The sequence below is a fragment of the Geotrypetes seraphini genome, chromosome 6, assembly GCF_902459505.1.
Source record: "Geotrypetes seraphini chromosome 6, aGeoSer1.1, whole genome shotgun sequence".
In the NCBI taxonomy this organism is placed as follows: domain Eukaryota; kingdom Metazoa; phylum Chordata; class Amphibia; order Gymnophiona; family Dermophiidae; genus Geotrypetes; species Geotrypetes seraphini.
The window spans coordinates 203576217-203596997 of NC_047089.1; the positions used below are offsets into that span (position 1 = coordinate 203576217).

Here is a 20781-nt window from a genome sequence, read left to right on the forward strand (position 1 = left end):
TTATTGCTGAGAAAGTACAGAGAGAACTTAATATTTTTTAACCTGAACACTTTGGTTAAATATTTCAAATAATAGCTGATGCCTTATCTCCAAAACCAACTGTGTCTTTGATGTGCCTTTTGTATTACAATTGTACCTTTGCAGGTGAATTTTTTGGTTATACAAAATGGGGTTTTGTGTAAATTAGGACCTCAGGCAAGAGATATGAGCTCCTTTGTGATCAAAAATGATGTTGATTAATGATGAAAACATGAGTCTTTGATTCGGAAACACAGTTTTCTTACATTCTATGATGTTGCTGTAATCTTGTAGGCTGTGATGTAGCAAATTCAGGACAAAAAAAGAACTATACCTGCTTTGATTTATTACTGTAGCTCTTTTAATGACCATGAGAAAGCCATTTAACCACAAGGTGCTGCCTGTCTATGTAAATGAGCTTGCGCTTAGAAATCCAGGGCATAAAAATAATGGGCAAGTCTGTAATCTAAGCATACACATTTACCTATGTATGTTCACAATTATGCACCTCAATGCTTATATAGTACCTGAGAGCTATTCTGCAAATACTGGCTTAAGATAATATATGTTTTCAAAGGAGACGAGAATGGGCAGAACATGGATGTGTCTCCCACTTAACAGTAAGCACATAACTTACAGACTACTGTTAGTTATATGCATTCCTGCTTTAGTTAGGTGATTGTACTTACGCTATCTCTATGTTTGTTAAGTACAGTGTTCTCCCGGTCGTTCACGGTCGGTGGTTCGCGGTCATGGTCATTCGCGGTATTTTCTGACCATGAACTACTGACAAGGAGAGAGCAGTACTTTTAAAACCAACTCTGGGGGACCAGGGCAGGACTGGAGATAAAGGAGCTAGTCGGGGATAGGTGGGGGAAGAGCGGCGGAAGTTTTAAATAAGTGGCCTCTGTATGTGCTTCACTTCGGCTGCGGCCTTCGTTCCCAGGGAGCAGAGCGGGCAGAGCTGGTCCCAGAGAACAGAGCAAGCAGAGCCATGGCGGCAGAAAAAGGAAGAATGAAGAGCGGGCATTTTAAAATTACATCCGGCGGCGATAGTGGCTCGTGACGGCTGTACTTTGCTGCAGAGCAGAGTATCTTTGCATCTGACGGTGTCCCGCTAGCAGCGCGAGGCAGCACTGAAGCTAGAGAACAGGCACAGAGAGCAGATCGCCAAACGACCAACAGCGCTGGACCCAACGGACCAAAAAAAAAAAGTACAGGGAGCGTTTCAAAGCAGTCTCCCCCATGAAAAACCGTATTTGTGGCTTTTCAAGATTCGCGGGGTTCCTGGAACGGAACCCCCGCGAATATCGGGGGAGTACTGTACTTCAAAACACAAAAAGCTAATCACAAAATTTATATAATTTAATATATCATATATTAATGAATTAAAGACTCTAAAACAATTAGTATAAATCACCACAATCTCATCATATTACAAACATATATCACACAGACAGAGCCCAATTAGTTTTTCAGCGGGTGACTGCAGTTGGATCCTGGTTTGGATATCTTATCCGTATGAGCTGCCTTTAGACATTTTTGTGTAATGAAGAATAAGAAGTGGGAGCTTAACCAGTTAAGCTCCTGTAGATGCCCTTGTGGTGAAACACGGAAGCATGTCGAGCGTGATCATTGGGCATATTTGAAAGATCTGTGGAATTATGGAATGATATAGAACAACTTGCAATAAGGAAACCAAATCGACTGAGGAATAGCTGCAATAAGAAACATCAAGTGCAATTGAATTTGGGTGCTGCTAATATATGGTTAGACAGGTGAAAATTTTATAGAACTGCAACATGATATATTAAAAATGAATTTGATGAACTAGTGGGCTCCGTCTGTGTGATATATGTTTGTAATATAATAAGATTGTAGTGATTTCTGCTAATTGTTTTAGAGTCTTTAATTCATTAATAAATTATATATTAAATTGTATAAATTTTGTGATTAGCTTTTTGTGTTTTGAAGTATTTATCAATAATATTAGTAAAGCTATTCAAAGGCATTGATAAGTCCCAGTGGGAATTGTGTATATGTTTGTTAAGTGGGAGCACCTAAATTTGGTAGCCAGTTATGCTAGTACACAATCCTTTATCTGAAATCCTTGAATCCAGGCATAGTTCAGAATTTTTGACTTTTTCAGATTTTGGAATGGGTATATTAAGTCATAAGATTGCCACCAAACTTTTATATTTCAAAGTAAACCATTCAATAAAACTTCACACACAAAACAATGCTTAATGCTGGTCAACTCAGGTCTGCCAAACATATACTGATGGGACTGCAGCAATAACTGCAAACATAAATCAAGCTTAACATGCCTCATCTTTAGTCTGCAGTTGGCTATCCGATGATGGTACAGAAAGGCAGCTTTTTTAAAGGCTTCTTCCAGTGTCATCTATCTAATTAACAAAGGTTTCTGTTTAAGCAGTCTCTCTTTGATTGAGTAGGCAGCCATAATATCATGCTTATTGATAAATGCACAGTGTTCCATGCCAGCAATTAACCGATCACACATTTTCACCATATCGTTTATAGGGATTTTTTTCTGTAATATTCACAATGTTGGCATGATCATTACTATTAACCTCAAGCTTTTCTTTATTTATAATCATTTCAGCATTCTTGTCATCACTCAAGGAATGCACAATTGGTGCATTATTGTCAATATCCAGCACTTCATTAATACCAGCTGCCTCTAACTTATTAATATTTTCAGATGATAGAATTTTGGCATAGCAATGAGGTTTGAAATCCTCAGTTTCTCATTACTGACTTGAAAACCTTCAAAGTTTTTGTCTGTAGGTTTATTTTCATCAAACATTATTGATAGCCAAAGTCTATGGCAAGCATTTTTTAATGATTTAGTTACATCTTTACAAGCATTAGCAAGTATATAAATGGTGTCCTTAAGATTAAATTCTTTAAAGAAGTCTTGGATTCTTATGCCTCTGTTAACTGCATCAATCATGCAATTCAGAAAGTCTTTATACTAGGTCTTCATGGAACATAAAATTCCTTGGTCACAAGACTAAGGACATCTCATTGGATGATAAATAGATGCCAAAAACATTATTTTTTCACAAGAGATTATTGAGGGGGGTGTGCAGGGCAATTTTCTATAACATGACAGTTTTCTTCCAGTCTAGCTTCTGAACAGTATGTTCTTCCTGTTGGTACAAAGTGTTTATTGAGCCAATCAGTAAATATTTCTCTGGTTACCCATGCTCTCTTGTTAGCATAATAGTCTACCTGTATATGATGTATACCCTTGAAATATCTGGGATGCTGGCTTTTCCCAGTCACTACTAACTTTAATTTGTATGTACCTGCAGCATTGGTACATGTAAGAACAGTTGACCTGTCCTTTGTGTCCTTGAAACCTGATAGTGTTTGTTCATTAGTTGCTGTTAGTGTTTTTCTAGAAATATAGCACCAGTAGAGAGCTGTAAATTTGTTCAAGATTAAGGTTTTCATCAGATATTATCTTGGCAAATTTGTCAATATAACTTTCAGGTGCTTCACAAAATCAGCAGAAGCTCTTTCACCACAGATTTTGAGATATTTAACACCATGATGTTTTTTAAATTTCTGCAGCCAACCTCCTGAATATTCACACTCACCTTTAATGTTCAGTTCTTCATGGTATTTTTAGCTTGCTTCATTACCATCAAACTAGTTAATGGCATGTGTTCACTTCTTCACTCAATTAGCACACAGTCCAAATCTTTATTTTTCCCCCTATGCAATGCATTCCTGTTTTTCATTAATTTCTGGTCATCACTATCATTGTAAAACTTCAAGAACTTATTTTTATGTTTCTTTAAGTGCTATATGGCTGTAGTTCCCACACCATAATCTTCAGTTAGCTGATATACAGTTACACCTAATCAAGCTTCTACAATATCTCAACTTTCTGTGCTATTGACAGTGATAAACGCTTCCTTTTAAGCTTCTCACCACCACCCTGAGGGGAATCTATACCTTTGATATTGTTCCAGTCCTCAATAATCATAGACAAATCTGTCTTGAAGAGCACAAAGAAAAGGAGAGACATACCTACCTGCATGGGGTTTCAGCATGTGCCACGTCAGGGAACTTCCAGCATTGAAAAGTTTGTTTTTCAGAATTTTGGATAAAGGATTGTGTACCTATATTCTATAGTGGCACTTGGACATCTAGGTTCATTTATAGAACAGGCCCTTACCACATGCCCTCTCAGAGTCTAATTGTTGACACCTGGTAATAGAATTGCCCCCATAATGATCAAGTTCAGTAGTGTCTGTCACTATAGTGTTGCACCAGAAGACTCAGCTTCACCAGGGCCTTCTATTACTAATGTATCACAATAATCAGGGTTACCAGATCCTACTACTATCACTACAGAAAGGCAATCGTTTTTATCAGAACTGACCTTATAATGGTTTAGCCTGTAATAGGAACATTGTAAATAAATATGCTTGTTCGAGAAATACTACAATATGCATCTTTTGCTTGTTTGTTCTTTTGCATGACAAACTGTAGTTATTCTGCCTGATGTTTTCCTTTTGCTTAATTGTTCAGATACTTAGAGACCCTTTTACCAACTGCAGTAAAAAGTGACCTTAGTGAACACTTAGGTGAGTCTTGGCAAAATTTGGCAAAATGATCAAATTTTCTATTTTCCCATTAATGGCCACACACTAATTTTCCCATCAGTACATGAGCCCCTAATGCTACCTACTTTGCATGTGGTAGAGACTCACACACTAAAACTGAATTAGTCAGTTAGCATATGGCATATGGCAATGCTGACACACTAACCAATCTGCACAGATGCATCCATATACACCCCCTTTATTGAGAAAGTTGTAAAAATATTGTAGCATGCAGTAAGCATGAGACACCTCAGTTTACCCTAGGTATTCCATTTTAAACTGTGGTAAGCATGTGTTAGTGCTTAATGTTGTTTTATAAAAGGGCCCCTTTGTATTCTCAACTACACCAAACTTTTATACTACAGTTAGTTATTTAGGTGCCATCGAATCATGCTTGAGTCCTAGCGACTTGTTGAATTACAGATCTAAAAAGAAATCGGGTTTGTGCTAGTCCAGTAAGGTCCTCCAGCGTCATCCCCATGATTGTTTTCAACGTGTCCAGCCATCTGATTACGGGTAGTCCTCTTTGCCTGGTTCCTTCAATCTTTCCAAACATAAGAACATATGAATAGCTTTATTGGGTCAGACCAAAGGTCCATCTAGCCCAATAGGCTGTTCTCATGGTGGCCAATCCAGGTCACTAATACCAGGCCAAAACCCAAAGAGTAGCAGCATTCCACGCTTCTGATCCAATGATCTTTCACTTCTGACAGTATGATCAAAATAAGACAGTTTTCTAGTGACATAGCCAGTTTAATCTCTTCCAGAATCAATTTGTTAGTTCTTCTGGCGGTCCACAGAATGCATAGTAGATATTACGCAGTAGAAGGGAGGCATAAATCCTGAAAACCATGTACTATTGGTGCGCTTATAGGTGAATCTTCTGCACAATAGGACCCCAGAAAAAAGAACCCTCTAACAGTGAAAGCAGTAGATTTGTACAGTATAGTACTGCAAACAAAAGTGAAAGAGAAGGCAAGACCAAGAAGCTGCATTCCAGAAGCTGGGACTAATATGGATAGTACACTACTGAAGTAATTGCATAATACAGTATTGGGCCAATGCTGCCAGATTACCCAAGACAGACATGGAGGATGAGTCCTTAAATGTGTCAACAAATGCAATTCAAAATAAGCTGAAAGAGGTTTCTTCTACAGTACAGTACCCAGTACAAGAGTAGAAAACACGCAGAGGACCCCAGCTGTGGTCCGCTGGAGTGTGTTTTCTAATTTTTTTTTGTTACTGTATACTCTGATGCTTCAGCAGGAGCAGACTGACCACCTCCCTCAACCCCCACCCTCTCCAGGCCCCAAGTCCGGTGTCCGGTGTCCAGGTCTTTGGTAATGGCATATAGCACTCATCATTGACTTAAATGTAGAGCAGAACCAATGGTGAATAATGCATCTAACTGTGTGAGTGCTTTTTTGGTGAATTTTTCTTCATACAATACAGTAAGACAACTGCAAAGGCAGGCAAGAGACCATCAAAAAATATAACCCTGGTTATGAAAGTGCTGTTTTTTCTCACTGGCACCAAGGACTACAGTACTGCTTTATTCATTTTACCATGTACAAACTTGACATTATCAAGAGGCATAATCTAAGCCTGTGCAATAACTGGGTATGTACACAGTGTGTTTCACTGTAAAGAACCATGAAATGACACTTCCTGATGAACCTGATCATCATGATGTAGTACTACATTGATCGGTTCTGGTAAAAGTTTAGAATATTTCTGAAGTTGCAGTTGTGGAAAGAAATTAATAAACAGTGAACACAGAAACACAAAGACAATATTTAGGCCTGGAATCCAGAGTCATTTGATAGAGAAAAATATCTCAAACGGTAGCCGTTGGATGCTTCTAAATAACAGTGCCTTTAAAATGTATTAATGAAAAGAGTGATACACCTTTTCATTTGAAGAGCCCCAGTTCTCACAGGGAAGCCACAATAAACTGGTGAATGTTGGGTCTTAGATGCCCTATTTAACAAGCTTATGGTACGACAGGTTGAGTTCTGCTGACTTAAGGTATGATAAGTAATTACAATGCAAATTAAATGAGTGTGTGCTTTGTCTGAAACCTATTTAAACCTGAAGAAATCATTTCAAATTGATAAACTCCTGGGCTTAACTTCAAGTATGTTCCTACCATTGTGAATTGGAGGTGTTAATTTGCATTGCTCGTTGCTGGGATAGAAAAGTGTTGTAGAGTCTTTTTACTAACTGCCACTTTTACAAAGCCGCGCAGCAACAGCCCCGAAGCCCTTTAAATCTCTATGGGCTTCGGGATCGTTAGCGCAGGGCAGCCGTTAGCGCAGCTTTGTAAAAGAGGCCCTAAGTTGCAGTAACCACTAACGCATATTTACTGCAGCAAAAGAGCCTTACCCTGGGAATCATTTAGGCATCCCGCGGTAGTTTGGGGGCTGACGCACTACCCATGCTTTAAAAAATAAAATTTATTTTTTTAACTTTGGGGGCAGATTGGAAGACAGAGAGTGGGTGTGTTCTCTGCTAATCTGCACAGCTAAATTTCTGTGTGCTAATCAATTAGCACTTGGTTAGTGAGTGAGCCCTTACCACTGACAAAACAGGTGGTGATAAGGGCTCACAAGTCTATGGCTATGGGCTAATGGGAAAATTAATCTGTGGCCATTAATACTGAAAATGGAAAAAAAAAAAAAAAATTGAACCTTTTAACCCTGTGGAAAAATGGCCTTAGTGTATGGAATGACCCACGTAAGGACGTGTCAAGGGCACTTTTCACTGCAGTTTGGTGAAAGGGTTCCTATATTTCAAAAGTCAAGCATACCATTCTCCATGTTTACGGAAAACAGTTTACTTGTTTTGTTTTTTTTTCAATATCTTTATTGCAAAGGAACAAACATCCACAGGCTAAACAGCCAGAACAAAGTCATCGACCACAGTCGGTAACAACAGAACAGAGATTGGCAACAAGAGATATACAATACAAGGACCCCATGGGTGAATGCCCATCACAATTGTCATTTTGAGATGATACCCCACCCCAAACAGACACACACCAGCCAACCCCAAGCCCACGCTACATACCACACCAGCCAGATTTGTGGCAGCGGGTGGTGCGGGGCTGTTCCAGCTTGGATGCGGGGGACGTGTCACTCCCCCCTTGACTTTTTTCTTTCTTTCTAGCTTTCTTTATTCTTTTTCTTGGGGGGGGCTGGTGTTCCTGTTCTTGTTCTTGGAAAACAGTTTACTTGTTAACAGATTTCTCGTGTCAGCTTAGGACTCTTAAAATATGAATCTGAACAGGAGAATGAATGACCCCAAACATACAGCACAGATTTAATTTGGAGGGTGTGAACATATTTAAAAATGCAGTACTCTGAAAGTGGTGTTCTATTAATGTGAACATATGCTATGTGTCAGCCTGTCGTTCTTTAGGTCACATACGAGGCATATTTTTAATGGATATTATTAAATGAAACCCTGTTCTCTTGACTACCTTTGACTTTTCCTATTTAGTGCTTGAATTAGTTGTTGCCTCTGCTCTAGTGTCAGAAATGATAAACATTTTACTTTCTTCAAGAATTCAGTTTAAAATAACCTTGAGGGAATGCACAGTGCATGCATTTTACCCATTCATTTGTCAACTATAGCACACACAATTACAGTATGCAAGGTAAATAAATTCTTACAGCTATGGGATAATGTGGGCTATAACTATTTTAAATAAATAAAGTATCTTTCACAAAGGTGAGAAGTTCTGAGATCCAATTCTTTTCGTCTTGACATTACTACAGCATAGTTTTTAGCGCTGGCCGCAGTGGTAGCAACTCTGATGCTCATAGAATTCCCGTGAGCACTGGAGCTTTTACCGCCATGGCCGACGCCATAAACCGTGCTACGGTTTTGTAAAAGGGGGGTAAATTGGAAACTTTGGAGGAATAATTTTTATTTTAATTATCCATTTGGATATGATAAAGGAATTTACAATTAGATTTATGATCACAATGTTTCTGCTTCATTCTGTGGTGACATCCCTAGCCCCGATATCTAAAAGGACAATCTTCCTGTGGGAGGGAGCAGCTGAATGGTTATTACGGTAGGCTGATAACCTGAGGAACTGGATTCATTTCCCACTGTAGCTCCCTTTAACCCTGGGCAAGTCACTTAACCCTTCAATGTCCCAGACACAAAAGCACAGATTATGATCCCTCTAAGGATAGAGACAATATCTGCGTATAATATATGTAAGCTGCCTTGGCTGTACAACTGAAAGGTGGTATATCAAAGGAGTGTGACTCTCCCTGGAAATGGAATGAAATATCCTTCCTGTTTGTGCGGTGAAGGGGAGGGGTAGTTCGCCCCAGGCGCGGTCTTTGTAAGGCAGGGATCTCAAAGTCCCTCCTCAAGGGCCGCAATCCAGTCAGGTTTTCAGGATTTCCCCAATGAATATGCATTGAAAGCAGTGCATGCACATAGATCTCATGCATATTCATTGGGGAAATTCTGAAAACCCGACTGGCTAGTGGCCCTCGAGGAGGGACTTTGAGATCCCTGTTGTAAGGGGTATCCTCCTCTCTGCCCCTGTTCCTTCCTGACCCCCCTGCCACATGCATGCGCCCCTTCCCTCATACCTCTTCAATTTTCCCTAAACAAGCAGCATTATGAACTTGCTGCCTGCATCGGTGTCACCTTTCTTTGACATTACTTCTGTGCCTTGCGCCTAGGAAGTGACATCAGAGGGACAGAAGCTTGTGCTGTTGCTCGTGCCTGGAAAATTAAAAAAGAAGGGGGGTCACCGCAGGAGGGTGGGAAGGAGCAGGGGGTGGAAAAGAGGGAGGAGGGAGGAGCTCCACTGCCCCTGGCGCCACTCACCCTCGCTACGCTACTGACCTAAATATCCCTTATTTTCATATATATGTGCTCAGTGCCTCTTATTAAGGGGATGAGGAGAGCCCCTGAAGAATAGGACAATGATAGTTTAGAAAATAAGATTGTAGTGTGCACTCATAAGAGTGTGTGCTATCTGAAAAGAGGGTGCACTCATTCAAAATTGTGTGCAATCTCCCAGATTCCATAAAGCTCTATGCCCAAATATCTGGCTAGCACGCAAATTTGAGCATGCATGTTACAGAATAGTGCCAATTGCGTGACCAGCTTACCCGCTCCCTTTTTACAAAACTACGCACGAGGTTTTTAGCGCCAGCTTGCATGCCGAATGCTCTGCGCTGCTCCGATGCTCATAGGAACACTATGAGCGTCGGAGTAACGCAGAACATTCAGCGTGCTGTTAGGCGCTAAAAACCTCTTCTGAAGTTTTGTAAAAGGAGGGGTTAATTGTTAAATTAGGTGCCAGTTGGTCTTAAGTACCAATTATAGACTTAGTGTCACTAATTTATGCTAATTGTCACTTATTTGTGGTTACACGTATATTTCCATTTACGTGCTAGTCTATGAAGTTGGCATTTAAAAGCTCCCTACAAAGAGGGCATGCACATGGCAGGACAGGGACATGTCTTGCAGTTGTGTATGAAAGAGTGACATATGCATATAACAGCCAACTTTAAGGGTGATAATTTACACTTGCCTTTGAGATGGCTTGCGGCACCTAGCCTAGGTGCCATTAATGGAATAAGAGCCTAATGGCCATATTCTATGAACGTGCCATAAGTTAGGTGGTAGTAGGCACCTAACTTAATTACTTTAATTGGTACAGTAATTGACTGCATCATTTAAAACTAATTAAAACCCATTTGAAAATTAGGTACCGCTAGGTGCCTCCTGGGGTAGGCGCCTGAATCGCGGCTACAGCATGTTGGCTAGTGATGTCTAAGATCAACGTAAGCGTGGTTAAGGGTAGAGATGACTTTAGGTGCTGCTAGGCCGATTCTCAAAAAAAAAAAAATGTAGGTGCTGATAATGTATGCCTTTAAAATCCTGGCCTACAAGACCGGTGCCTAAGTTTTTTTTTTCTTAGGTGCCAGTAGCTGTGATTCTGGTAAAGGCACATCAGCGTGACTGACACACGGTTGGCACCGTTTTTGTAAGCACTGTTAACAGAATCCGGTCCATGAATATGAAAAATAAAAATTGGTCATTTTATGGCTATGGTGAAAATGGCCTTAGCAGGCAAGAAAGACTCACATTAGGGTGCAGTGAGACCACTGTTTTGCTGCAGCTTAGTAAAGGACCCCAAGGAAGTTTGGGTTCAAATTCTATTGATGTTCTTTATGATCTTGGGGGAGTCACTTTACGCTCCATTGCCTCGGGTGCAAGCTTAGAACATAAGCCCTGTAGGGGCAGGGAAACACTTACTATACTTGAGCTACTAAAAAAGAAATGATATAAATCAAAATAAGCAAAAAGATAATAAAATTACAAGAAACATCAAATGAAAAAATGCACACATCTTCAGATTAAGAATGTATACAGAAATAGTACCTTTTTAATATTTTTCATTCACACCTTTAAGACTAGCATCAAACCATTTCAGACCTTCCTCACAATAATGATAGGGGCCTGTGGTAATATAATAATCTGACCCACTTCAGCTCTGTTTAATGTTAATGTCAATTGTATCCTATTTCCTCCACTTCCAATGAGTACTGCAAATGCCACAGTATTAGGCTGGAGAGGAGGTAATGTCAGACAGTCAGCTACAAATCTAAGTCACACCACATCTCTGGTGCATAGTACCTGTGTAATGGCCAGTTGACCACTAAAACAAAGACCTCTGAATGATAATTAAAATTTTGCTCTCCTAAATATATTTTAAATCTAAGCAGAAATACCTCTGAAAGGTCAGTGTTGCTCATTTTTCAAAGACCATTAAGGTATAAACATCTATTACCCAGCCTGCACAGCCTATCAGAAAGGTCAAATAGTACTGTTAAGAGTGCTTACCTATTAGTTAAAAATGTAATCACATTTCCTGAAAATTACATCTATTGAATTCTCCACACATGCATAATTAGATTTTCATAAAGTGGTATAACTGCCAAAGTAATAAATGTTTTAAACTAAACAAGGAGATTAACAATGCATGGATAGTGCACAAAGTAGTTACAGATTTAGAAGTTTGACAGTACGTAAGAATAGCCTTACTGGGTCAGACCAATGGTCCATCAAGTCCAGTAGCCCATTCTCACAGTGGCCAATCCAGGTCACTAGTGCCTGGCAAAACCCCAAGGAGTAGCAACATTCCAGCATCTTAGAGAACAGCAAGATTCTGGAATCCCAATGACAGCAACATTCCAGAGCTGAGATTGTGATGTCATAATGCCTCGTTCCACAGTGCTTCAGAGCCCACCTCATCAGTGATGTTACAATGGCTTGATTGTCCTATACTTGGCACACATAAGAACAGCCATACTGGGTCAGACCAATGGTCCATCAAGCCCAGTAGCCCGTTCTCATGGTGGCCAATCCAGGTCACTAGTACCTGAACAAAACCCAAAGATTAGCAACATTCCATGCTACTGATCCAGGGCAAACAGTGGCTTCATCCATGTCTTTCTCAATAACAGAATATGAACTTTTGCTCCAGGAAATTGTCCAAACCCTTCTTAAAACCAACCATCTGAATAACCTAGGTCAGGGGTAGGCAATTCCGGTCCTTGAGAGCCAGAGCCAGTTCAGGTTTTCAGGATATCCACAATAAACATGCAGGAGATAGATTTGCATCTCAAGGAGGCAGTGCGTGTAAATCCATCTCAAACATATTCATTGTGGATATCCTGAAAACCTGACCTGGCTCTGGCTATTGAGGACCGGAATTGCCTACCCCTGACCTAGGTCAATGATGCTCCAGCTAGAGAATGACATGGGGACAAATTTGTCCCCATCCCCATGGGATCTATCTCCATCACCATCCCATCCCCCTGAGTTCTGTCCCTGTTCCATCCCTGCAAGCTCTGTTCTCATATGCATAAGTCTCAAGCACTTTAAAATCATACGTTTTCAAAGCTTGTGCAGATGAGGAGAGAGCTTGGAGGGAGAGGCAGAGAAAGGGACATAACTTGCAGGGAGGGGAAGGAGATGAAGATAGATCCTGCAGGGACAGGGATAAATTTGTACCCATGTCATTCTTTAGCTCCAGTATATAACAATCAACCCTCATCTAAACTTATCCTTTTCCTAAATATATATATTTTTTCCTTTTAGTACTGTATTCTGTCAAAGCTGAAAGTCATAACAAGGTATTAGAACTGAACATAAGCAAAACAAAGATCATGAACACAGAAAATGATGATGTTGAGCTTGAAGGCGATAGAAGTTGTAAAGGATTTCAATCTCCTGGGCTCTTTCATAAACAAGCAACTAGCAAGGAAGAAATACTCTGCAGAATAACACTGAGTCACTCTTCAATGAAGGCTTTTGACAAAATATTCAAAGGCAAATAAATAACACTCCAAGCGAAGATCATACTTGTCCATGCAGTCATTTTCTCAGTGGCCAATTATGGATGGGAAAGTTGGACACTACAGAAACAAGACAGAAAGAAGAATGACTCATTTGAGCTTTGGTGCTGGAGAAGGATTTTATGCTTGCCATGGACCACCAAAAAAACTAAGAAATCAATTCTGGAAGAGATCAAACCAGCTATGTCACTCAAAGCCCAAATGATGAAGTTACAACTGTCTTATTTTGGTCACACTGTCAGTAGAGAAAGATCATTAGAGAAGGACATTATGTTTGGGAAGATTGAAGGAACTAGGCAAAGAGGGCGACCTGCAATCAGATGGATGGACATGTTGAAAACAAACACGGGGATTCCCTGGAGGACCTTACTGGACTAGCACAAAATCAATTTATTTTTAGACCTGTAATTCATCAAATCGCTAGAACTCGGACATGAATCAATGGCACCTAACTAATTCCGTCCTCTTTGATATATCCAGTGTGCAAGATGATATAATAGACATGTATATTGAGCATTTATTTTTCATTATCTTATTTCTATTTGTAACCAAGGTTATAAACAAAATTTTTTAAAAAGATATTCCTGTAGGTTTAAGAATTTTGAGCTGTACATGTCACTTTTAGAATTTTGGTCAGCACAGCTCTCTCCAGGAAGTGAGCAGCGCTCGAGAGTTCTAAACCTGCCAAGGAAAGCAGTTGAGGGCTGTTGAGTTGGTTTGTGGCAGAGATAGGTGTTTGTTATATGTTGTCTCTGGAAAATTGGGTTTTAAAGATATTAGAAATTGGATATTTATTGGATATTGTAAATGAATTATATTGATTTTTAATGAAAAACCTTGATTTAATAAAAAAAGAGGTGGGGTTAGATTTTAGGGAAATTTCTATTATCCTTTGATTTTTTGATTTTTTTTTTTGGGGGGGAGCTAGTGATCACATTGTTTATTTATTTATTTTGTTATCTAATAGGGATATAGGGTTTTGCTTCCTTTGGCTTTTTTAGTTAGGGAGTAGATACATCATTCATTGAAGCTGAATCTTCTGGAAAGAAGAAGTGCTGGTACCAAACAGCCCTGAAGAGAAAGAAAATGAAGAACACCTGGACCCTGTGAGGAAAAAATTTATTACAAAGAATTAAATTCTTTGAGAAAGGTTTTATTTGGAAACTTATTCTAAAGCTGTATGGATATATATGTTTTATTAGACTTGTATAAATAAACTAACAAAAACTTTTAAAATCAATATTTGTTTAAAAGATTGCACTTATTGTTCATCCGGTATCTTTTATTTAGGGTAAAATATGCTGCATGGAATGCCTTCTGCCAAGCAGCCCAGCTCCACTTGCAGATGCAAAGTAAGCATGATGCTGCCACCAATTTTGTGGATGAGGGAAACGCCTTCAAGAAAGCTGATCCACAAGAAGCTATTAACTGCTTGAGTCGGGCCATTGAGATCTACACAGACATGGGCTGGTTCACAATTGCAGCAAAGCATCACATAACGATAGCAGAGATCTACGAGACGGAGCTGGTGGATAGCGAGAAAGCCATAGCTCATTATGATCAGGCTGCAGATTACTACAAGGGCGAGGAATCCAACAGCGCAGCTAACAAGTGTTTACTGAAGGTAGCCACTTATGCAGCCCAACTGGAGCAGTAGGCTGCAGAAGACTATGGAAATATATAAACAGGTGGACACCGATGCAACGGACAGCCCCCTGCTGAAATACAGTGCCAAAGAGTATTTCTTCAAAACTGCCCTCTGTCATTTCTCTGTAGACATGCTGAATGCTAAGTTGGTGGTACAGAAGCATGAAGAAATGTTCCTTGCTTTCTAGGTTTCCAGAGAGTGCAAGTTGGTGAAAAAAACTGCTGGAAGCCCATGAAGAACAGAATCTGACAGTTATACAGATGCAGTGAAGGAATAAAACAAGCTCCGAGCCACATAGGGAGGAGCGAAGACAAATCGGCCGAAGCCTTGGGGCCAATCGGCTAGGAGTAGGGGGGAGGGGGCAGGATAGATTAGGGGTGAGCGGAGGGAAGGTCGCTCCTCTCGATCCGGCATCACATGAGGCAGACGCGGCTTCTCTCCCGCCCACCCTCTACTACTGTCGCAGCCAGACTGGAGGGAGAGGGTAAGCACAGCATATGAGTCAACGACATACACCTTTACATTGCTTATGAAATGGGGCATGTCACCTTGCTTGGACGGCAGGGAGGCCAGGCCATGATCTTCATAGCAACGTACTGCTGATGAGAGGACACATCCTTGAACGGGATAGGTCCAGCGAGCAAGGGAAGCTGGTACGGCACCCCAAATTGGGAGAGGATGGAGAGTCATATATATAAGTGTTATACATGGAGTGTTATGTCATCTTCAGATGTTCAGTTTCGATGTACAGTTGATCACATTTCATGATTGGTTATTCTGCTCAGTTGATGACAGTGGTGATGTAATAGTGCTGTTATGGCTGCGGCCAAATTAAATTCCACACTAGTTGAAAACGCTTGTGTATCGTCTTTGTTTTCAGGACAGATCTCGGGGGTAGAGCAACAAGTGCTGAGTGCACGATTTGATGATTCTGTCTCCAGGCTTGATCAGTGGCTTACCACCATGCCGTTTTGCATCAAGAAAACCATACAAGGAGAAGGAGAGGACTTGCATTAACCTTGGGGGAAAGGAGCTCCCTCAGACCAGCCCAGCCAACCAATTTCACCTCTGGGACTCCGTATGGATATGGGACATAGGGGAGGGGAAGGAAAATTTTAAATAAATCATCTTAACTCTTAGAAATCAATAACAAAAATCCAAGCAAAATAAACAATGCATGTTTAAAAAGAGCAGCAATCCTTTGTACTGTTATATTATCACTCGTGTTCTCCAAAAACAGTACTTCACAGCATGTTTACTTATAGCTTTTTACTTATTCATTGGTTTTCAGAAGTGCCAGTATTAGCCAATTGATTTGAATGGCCAAATACGATGTGGCACTAGCCTCCTCATCAGACCGTTGTGTTTTATATAAAGTGCTTTAGTGCTTCAATACTTCAGTAAATAAATAATTAATCTTTCAACTTATCTTTTTTCTTTCTTTTTCTGCGTTTTCCCTTCGTCAGTAATTATCGGGAAGGGACCTGTCATCCCAACATGTTTCGCTCGAAGGCTGTATCAAGAAAAAAAGTCCCCCCATCTACTTTAGCTCCACACCATCCCGATCATTGGCAATTTTGTGACAAATCCAGATAGACAATGTTACTGGGTCGCCTTTGTCTATCTGCCTGTTTACTCCCTCAAAGAAGTGCAGCAAGTTCACAGATAGGAGAAGTGGACAGAGATTTAATAGTAGATATTCAGAATATAGCTGTAAAATGGGAAGTATTACATGTCAGGTGTTGACTGAGGTATCCCTATTGTGGGGTCTTCTAGAAGTAGAAAGATCCTAGATTCTCTGCAAGGAGAACTGTTCCCGCAGTTGATAATGGAACCCATGTGTGGTGGGGGCCATATTGGATTTAGTGCTTACAAATGGGAATAGTGCTTTTGATGTTACAGTGGGTGATCATCTCGCATCCAGTGATCATAAGAACATAAGGATGACGGGATAATCACGTGCCAGATGCCAGCGCGCCAACAATTCGGCACAAGACAGAAGCGCGCGGGGGAAAAAATAATTTTTAAAGAGCTCTGACTGGGAGTTTGGGGTGGCAACCCCCCCCACACACTTTATTGGTTAGTGTTTGCGCTGCCGTTGCGGGGTGTGTGTGGGGGTGAAACCCCCCACATTATAGAGAAAATGGAACTTTTTCCCCCAAAAAATCAGAAAAAGTTTCATTTTCGCTATAATGGAGGTTTCCAACCCCCCCCCCGAACCCCCCTCCAACAGCAGCGCGAACACTAACCAATAAAGTGTGTGTGTGGGGGGGGGGGTTGCCACCCCAAACACCCCATTGGAGCTCGTTAAAAATTACTTTTTCCCCCGCACGCTTCTGTCTAGTGCCAAATTGTCGGCGCTGGATTGTCAGGGCGCTGGCATCTTGCGCGCCACTGACTATGAACCGAACATAAGACTTGTCATACTGAGACATACTGAAGGTCCATCAAACCCAGCATCTTGTTTCCAACAGTGGCCAACCCAGGTCCCAATGTTTACTTGACCTAATTTACTTTTTTATTTATTGATTTTCATTTAAGTACATAAATGTGCTTAACAGGAAATTAACAGAAATTAATACATCCAATTTACTAATGGATTTAGAAATTAAAGTTAAGCCAAAATGGCTATGAAACAATATGCCTTAGTACATAGTCCTCAAATTAAAGAGAAAGGAGGCAAGAAAGAAATTCTTCCAGGAAAGAAAAACATCTTATCAATATTATTATAGGAAATTAGAGCATTAGCTTCGGCTTTAATTACAGACTTGAGTTACTTTATCATTCACTGGGGTGCAAAAGAAATCCCTTTCCCTTCTAAAAAGAAACGCAGCTGATCAGGATCATAAAATATATACTTATTATTCTGATACAATAGAAAACACTTGCATGGAAACCTTAACTGAAAAGAGGCACCCAATGAAATCACTTTATCATGATAATATAAGAATTATTTTCTTCTTAATTGTGTCCATTTGGAAACATCAGGATATACAAATATTCTTTCTCCTAAATAGGTAACTTGTTTTAAACTTGACCTAATTTACTAACACCCAACTACAACACCTAGGGCTCCTTTTACTAAGCCACATTAATGCGTAGAATAGCGTGCGCTAAATTGTCACGTGCGCTGGACGCTAGCGCGGGTTTAGCACGCTTGGGTTTAGCACAGGGGTAGGGAACTCCTGTCCTCGAGAGCCGTATTCCAGTTGGGTTTTCAGGATTTCCCCAATGAATATGCATTGAATGCAGTGCATGCAAATAGATCTCATGCATATTCATTGGGGAAATCCTGAAAACTCGCCTGGAATACGGCTCTCAAGGACCGGAGTCCCTACCCCTGGTTTAGCACATGCTAAAATGATGTGTGTGCTAAAAACGCTAACGCAGCTTAGTAAAAAGAGCCCCTAGTGATGCCTAAGTCTACCATACCTATTCTCTACCCCTAACCATGCAAGTAGTTTTCAAGTAGGCATTGGAGGACACTTCCGCTTAGGCGTCACTAGGCATCCTAAGGGTTTGCTGCCAAACTCTTAATTGCTCATTTCAAGCTTTTTTTAAAATTTGGTTGTCTAAAAAAATGGCATGTTCACTTACTACTTAAAAATGAAGAGGGATTCAAAGTGCAAACTACAAAGGAACACAAGAAAAGAACTTGGAGAGACCTCCCAGGAAAGGGACAAGTCGATGAAGCCATCCACGCAATGTGCAGCGGCGGCAAAAAAGGCAAACAGAATGGTAGGAATGATAAAGAAGGGGATCACAAACAGATCAGAAAAGGTTATCATGCCGCTGTACCGGGCTATGGTGCGCCCTCACCTGGAGTACTGCGTACAGCACTGGTTGCCATACATGAAGAAGGTCACGATACTACTCGAAAGGGTCCAGAGAAGAGCAACTAAGATGGTTAAGGGGTTGGAGGACTGCTGTACAGCGAAAGATTAGAGAAACTGGGCCTCTTCTCCCTCAAACAGAGGAGATTGAGAGGGGACATGATCAAAACATTCAAGGTATTGAAGGGGATAGACTTAGTAGATAAGGACAGGTTGTTCACCCTTTCCAAGGTAGGGAGAATGAGAGGGCACTCTCTAAAGTTAAAAGGGGATAGATTCCATAAAAACTTAAGGAAGTTCTTTTTCACCCAGAGAGTGGTAGAAAACTGGAACTGTGATTCAATATAGGGATTCAAGAAAAGGTTAGACAAATTCCTGCTGAACAAGAACGTTCACTGGTAGGGCTAGTCTCAATTAGGGTGCTGGTCTTTGACCAGAGGGCCGCCGCGTGAGCGGACTGCTGTGCATGATGGACCACTGGTCTGACCCAGCAGCGGCAATTCTTATGTTCTTATGTTCAAGGTAATCCTACTTTAATGATGGACTTGACACAGGCCATGTTTTGGCCTCTCCATCTGCGTCAGGGGTCACAAAGTCTTGTGCAGCTGAGCTCTCTGTGGTACCAGATTAACTGTTATTCTGAGCATGTTTCTTTTCCTCCAGTTTGGACAAAGTTTTTTCTTTGTGACTTCGTTTTTTTTATTTTTTTTATGCTGAACTACAAGACTTTCTAACCCCTGATACAAGTGGAGATGCCGAAACACTGCCTATGTTGGGTCCATATTTAAAGGAGGATTACCAGGAACTTGAAGGCCTTTTGTGCTTTTCTTGTGTTCCTTTGTGATCAATTACTACACCAATTAAGCTAATTTAAAAAAGATGAGTGTAGATTCTGAAGTGAGGCATCACTAGGCATCCTTGCTTAGAGTGCCTAGTGGCACCTAATATACAGCAGGTGCCCTATATAGAATCTGGTCCTTAATGTACAGTAATGCAAAAGCCCCCTTCACAGTTGTACATAAAGATACACTTAGGCACTATCCTATAGCTAGACAAATAAGTGTATTTCAATGCCATTTCAGCACCTTGAATCCACAAGAACACATTTTCACACTGAAATTTGGCCATAGAATTAGTGCCTAACTTTTTATGTCATTTATAAAATTTCCCTCTATATTGAGTCTAAAATGTAGTAGCTAACAAAAAAAGGGATCCACCCCTTGACCTCAGTATAAATAATCCCATATAATATTTAACTGTTTTATTGTTTTACTAGCCTTTAAGCCCGTTACTTTAACGGGTACTAGAATAGATGTGTCTGTCTTTCTTTCTCTCTCTCTCTCCTTGGCCACTTTCCATCTGCCTGTCTTTCTTGCTTTCTTTCTGTCTCTCTCTTTCTTCGGCTGTCCACCACTACTCCTTCCCTGCAGCCCCTGTCCAGCAGCAGCCCTTCTCTCTTCCTTTTACCTCCCCACTGTCCAGTAGCACCTCTTCCCTGCTCCCCCTGTCCAGCAGTAGGCCTTCTCCCTTCCTTTTACCCCCCTCCCATCCAGCAGCACCTCTTACCTGATCCCCCTGTCCAGCAGTAGGCCTTCTCATTCTCCTTTCCCTGCTCCCCCCTGTCCAGCATCCGCTAGCCCGGGCAGCCTCGGGGCTTTTGCTAGGCTGGCCCACCTCACATTATTGAAGTTGGCCAGCCTAGCAAATGCCCCGTGGCTGATGCATTTGCTTGTCGGGGGGTGAGAAGAGGCTTCCCGGCAGCGCAGTAGTCAAACCGCCGCTGAAATCGCCGTAGCAAGCCAGCCCATGCGCCGGAAAATGGAATTCAGCACGGAGGGACACAGCATGGTGGCAGGGATCACAAAACCCTAAGTGCACATGCACGCTTAGGGTTTTATTATAGAGGATATATGTTCTACAGTAACAAGGTCTTTTCTTGCCTATGTCTTGCAGTTTGGTATACACAAGATGCATATTAATTATTTCTTCAATTATCTCTTCAAACTCTCTTTGCTGTGAAGTGGAAGGTCATTGCTGATTACTCACACAAAATATGGGCTCGGAGAAGCATACCTGCAAAGTTTTTTTTTTAAAGTTTTTTTTTAAGCAGTGCCATAAACTAGCAATTACCCCTTAGTGGTAAGGTATTGTACTTAGCCATGCAGAGCCCTATGCTGCAGGCAGTGAAGTCCTTTATGAGTTCAATGACTGTTCATTACTGCACAAACATTCTTCTG

General features: G+C 40.9%; 1 pseudogene; it reads left to right on the forward strand.

Annotated features, from left to right (window-relative positions):
• LOC117362941 overlaps positions 1-15728 on the forward strand; it is an 88443-nt pseudogene extending 72715 nt beyond the window's left edge.
• The last annotated feature ends 5053 nt before the right edge of the window (positions 15729-20781 follow it).